The sequence below is a fragment of the Triticum urartu genome, chromosome 2A (assembly GCF_056163025.1).
Source record: "Triticum urartu cultivar PI428250 chromosome 2A, HENAU_Tu73, whole genome shotgun sequence".
NCBI lineage: Eukaryota > Viridiplantae > Streptophyta > Magnoliopsida > Poales > Poaceae > Triticum > Triticum urartu.
In genome coordinates this window covers 10,186,555-10,191,556 of record NC_141874.1, presented here as the reverse complement: position 1 = coordinate 10,191,556, position 5,002 = coordinate 10,186,555, and the positions used below count along the sequence as shown (strand labels likewise).

At 43.6% G+C, this 5,002-nt stretch overlaps 1 pseudogene; it reads right to left on the bottom strand.

Moving 5' to 3' along the window:
* Positions 1-1,619: 1,619 nt before the first annotated feature.
* Positions 1,620-2,594, bottom strand: LOC147982827 (uncharacterized; annotated as a pseudogene).
* Positions 2,595-5,002: the final 2,408 nt, after the last annotated feature.

Sequence of the window (5,002 nt, the reverse complement as noted above, 5' to 3'; positions counted from 1 at the left end):
TTCTCCTCTTCTTCAACGGGATCCACTTGTGTTGGTGCCACCTCCTTTCGTAGCACTGGAGGTACATACTCATCATCGGCATCACATTTATCAAAAACTTTGTCACTCAACATGATATCACGAATGAAATTGTGCAATGCCATGCAAGCAATGATGATATGCTTCTGTGTACGAGGTGAGAAACATGGGACCCCTTTCAAGATGTGCCATTTTTGCTTGAGTACCCCAAAAGCACGCTTAACGATATTTCGATGGGATGAATGTGAAGAGTTAAACAACTCATACTTCCCTTCAGGTGGACGGTGACGGCGAAGACGAAATTCCGGCAAATGGTATGTACTCCCCTTAAAACGAGCAAGGTAACCCGTTCGGTTTGGATACCCAGAGTCCACAAGGTAGTATTTCCCTGAAAAAGAACAGAAAGTTAGCATCGCACATAAGAATATAATTAATGACGACATCTGTTAGTACATTATACCTTTGGGAGGTATAGGAAATGAAGGGAAGTGTGCTAATGCGTGATTCAAGACCCTTGTATCATGTGCACAGCCCGGCCAACCCGCAACCACAAAGGTAAACCTCATGTCAAAGTCACATACTGCAAGCACATTATGAGATGTAAAACCATGCCGGCATCTATGGTTAACCGCATCAACTGCAGGCACTGAAACTGGCACATGTGATCCATCTATGGCACCAATAGCACCTTTGAAATGAGGCCAGAAACGCTCTTCCTTAAAAAATTTCATGCTCATGGCTAAAAGTAGGAACTGTCCAAAGTGACCGTACAAAACGGTTCTCGGCTTGAGCAAATGATTGAGGGCCTCCAACAATCCATAAGAACATGGCCAGTGACTCAATTGATGAAACATTAGTGGTTGATGTCAACCCATATGTAGAGACAAGAAAATCATGAAGTGCCATGAAAACATTAGTGCCCATTCGAAACATTTTATAGAAATATCTAGGTCGACCGTAACACTCCATGAACCATTGGAGTCCTGTTTGCTGAGGCACTCTGCATGTTTCAAGTATCGCTCAACATAGAGGTTACCTAGGTTTCCCATGATAGCACCCTGCTTCGCAAGTTCAGCTAGAAGTTTCATTCCCTCTTGTCCCTTTATGGCAACTTCTTCCATCCTTTCATCCATCTACATAAGAATATAAATCTATTAAAATAGTCATGGTCATAACATAAATATGGTCAAACTACACGAGCAAATATTTCTCACAACATAAATATGGTTAACAACACGAGCAAATATTTCTCACAACATAAATATGGTTAATAGCACAAGCAAATATTTCTCACAACATAAATATGGTTAACAACACGAGCAAATATTTCTCACAACATAAATGTGGTTACCAACACGAGCAAATATTTCTCACACCATAAATGTGGTTACCAACACGAGCAAATATTTCTCACAACATAAATATGGTTACCGACACAAGCAAATATTTCTCACAACATAAGTACGATAAATCAACATAAGCAAATATGGTCCACACAAAAGCAAATACATCCACAACGAAAGCAAATATGGTCCACAACATAACCAAATTTGGTCCACAACAAAAGCAAATATAGGTCTCCAAAAAACGAACATGATTCACTACACGTGCTTCAACATCTCCTTCTCATGCTCCCTCTCCAAAAAATCAAACCTCCCTTCTTTTGTTTCAATAACATTGAAGATTTCCCTAAACTCGGGTTTCACTATAAGAGTGAGGGTTGTGTGCATGAGAGCAGTTTTTCCTTCACACCACATTCTTTGACCATCTTCATGACTTCTGAAATGGTAGGGACATGATTTGTTGGAGGAGCGGATGATGCTTCAACACTTGAAGTTATCTGCTCCACTCCACTTTCTATTTTCTCGCATGTCTGCTTGTACAATCGTAAGAATGGACTCTTCTCTTCCTTCTCCTCATTTGCATTAGAAGGTTGCTTGCGCTTCTTGCTTGGTTTTGGTTTCGTCGAAGATGCCTCCTTCATTTCAGCAATATCATTGGGTTTCTCCAAAGGAACTCCATTATCATCACTTGATTCATCAGAAGATATATCTCCAGCACAAGAAGCACTAGCCCTAGTAACATGTACTTTGTCAAATATGACGTGTAAATCTTCAAGGTGCTTTGGTCCCGGTTTTTTGAACTTCATATGATTGCATTTCTTTCCTGTACTCTCTTGGCATCTCTGAAATGGATTTTAATGTACAAGTGAGATACCGCAGTCATATAGAACCATGCCAAATAAAAACCAAAATGGCTAGTCCTACCTTGATATGTTCATCCCACCATTCTTAAGAGCAATCAATGGTTCTCTTTGCATCATCCCATCCAAGCCCAGTTGCTTCATTTTTCAACTCCATGAACCAAGTGTACTCATTTTTTATGGCATCCCACTTGTTCTTGAATTTATACTTGGGATACTTCTTTCCCGTTCTTGCTTCCCATTTCCCCAAAACGTTTGCCCAACCCTTCTTATTTAAATAACCTAAGGGCCTATTCCCTTTTTCAACCTCTTCTCTCAATATGTCAATGAGTTTCTTCAGATGGGCATCATCCCACACCGCCTTCTCAGTCATACTTCAATAAAGCAATATGAGAAAAGTACATCAAGAACAATCCATTACATAATATCAAAAAATCATCTGACGCATAGCAATATGCCGCAAGTACTCTAATAGTATGTATAAGTAACAAACAGAATATCTATGTACAAGAATTTTTTGTGAATGTTGTTTGTTGTCCTTATAGATGGCATGTCTGTTGGGGAACGCAGTAATTTCAAAAAATTTCCTACGCACACGCAAGATCATGGTGATGCATAGCAACGAGAGGGGAGAGTGTTGTCTACGTACCCACGCAGACCGACTGTGGAAGCGTTGACGCAACGTAGAGGAAGTAATCGTACGTCTTCCCGATCCGACCGATCCAAGCACCGTTACTTCGGCACCTCCGAGTTCTTAGCACACGTACAGCTCGATGACGATCCCCGGGCTCCGATCCAGCAAAGCGTCGGGGAAGAGTTCCGTCGGCGTGGTGACGATCTTGATGTTCTACCGTCGCAGGGCTTCGCCTAAGCACCGCTACAATATGATCGAGGTGGAATATGGTGGCAGGGGGCACCGCACACGGCTAAGGAACGATCTCAAGGATCAACTTGTGTGTCTAGAGGTGCCCCCTGCCCCTGTATATAAAGGATCCAAGGGGGAGGGGTTCGGCCGTCCCTATGGTGGCACAGGAGGAGTCCTACTCCTACCGGGAGTAGGACTCCCCCCCCCCAATCCTAGTTGGAATAGGATTCCCGAAGGGGGAGAGAGAGAGAGAGAGAGGGGGCCGGCCACCTCTCCTTGTCCTAATAGGACCAGGGGAGGGGGGAGGCGCACAGCCCACCTTGGGCTGCCCCTTTCACCTTTCCACTAAAGCCCACTAAGGCCCATCTAGCTTCCGGGGGGTTCCGGTAACCTCCCGGTACTCCGGTAAAATCCCGATTTCACCCGGAACACTTCCGATATCCAAACATAGGCTTCCAATATATCAATCTTTATGTCTCGACCATTTCGAGACTCCTCGTCATGTCCGTGATCACATCCGAGACTCCGAACTAACTTCGGTACATCAAAATGCATAAACTCATAATAACTGTCATCGTAACGTTAAGCGTGCGGACCCTACGGTTCGAGAACAATGTAGACATGACCGAGACACGTCTCCGGTCAATAACCAATAGCGGGACCTGGATGCCCATATTGGCTCCTACATATTCTACGAAGATCTTTATCGGTCAGACCGCATAACAACACACGTTGTTCCCTTTGTCATCGGTATGTTACTTGCCCGAGATTCGATCGTCGGTATCCAATACCTAGTTCAATCTCGTTACCGGCAAGTCTCTTTACTCGTTCTGTAATACATCATCCCGCAACCAACTCATTAGTTGCAATGCTTGCAAGGCTTATGTGATGTGCATTACCGAGAGGGCCCAGAGATACCTCTCCGACAATCGGAGTGACAAATCCTAATCTCGAAATACGCCAACCCAACATCTACCATTGGAGACACTTGTAGAGCTCCTTTATAATCACCCAGTTACGTTGTGACGTTTGGTAGCACACAAAGTGTTCCTCCGACAAACGGGATTTGCATAATCTCATAGTCATAGGAACATGTATAAGTCATGAAGAAAGCAATAGCAACATACTAAACGATCGGGTGCTAAGCTAATGGATGTTGGAAATATGCCCTAGAGGCAATAATAAATTGATTATTATTATATTTCCTTGTTCATGATAATCGTTTATTATCCATGCTAGAATTGTATTGATAGGAAACTCAGATACATGTGTGGATACATAGACAACACAATGTCCCTAGTAAGCCTCTAGTTGACTAGCTCGTTGATCAATAGATGGTTACGGTTTCCTGACCATGGACATTGGATGTCGTTGATAACGGGATCACATCATTAGGAGAATGATGTGATGGACAAGACCCAATCCTAAGCATAGCACTAGATCGTGTAGTTCGTATGCTAAAGCTTTTCTAATGTCAAGTATCATTTCCTTAGACCATGAGATTGTGCAACTCCCGGATACCGTAGGAGTGCTTTGGGTGTGCCAGACGTCACAACGTAACTGGGTGGCTATAAAGGTACACTACGGGTATCTCCGAAAGTGTCTGTTGGGTTGGCACGAATCGAGACTGGGATTTGTCACTCCGTGTGACGGAGAGGTATCTCTGGGCCCACTCGGTAGGACATCATCATAATGTGCACAATGTGACCAAGGAGTTGATCACGGGATGATGTGTTACGGAACGAGTAAAGAGACTTGCTGGTAACGAGATTGAACAAGGTATCGGGATACCGACGATCGAGTCTCGGGCAAGTATCGTACCGATAGACAAAGGGAATTGTATACGGGATTGATTAAGTCCTTGACATCGTGGTTCATCCGATGAGATCATCGTGGAACATGTGGGAGCCAACATG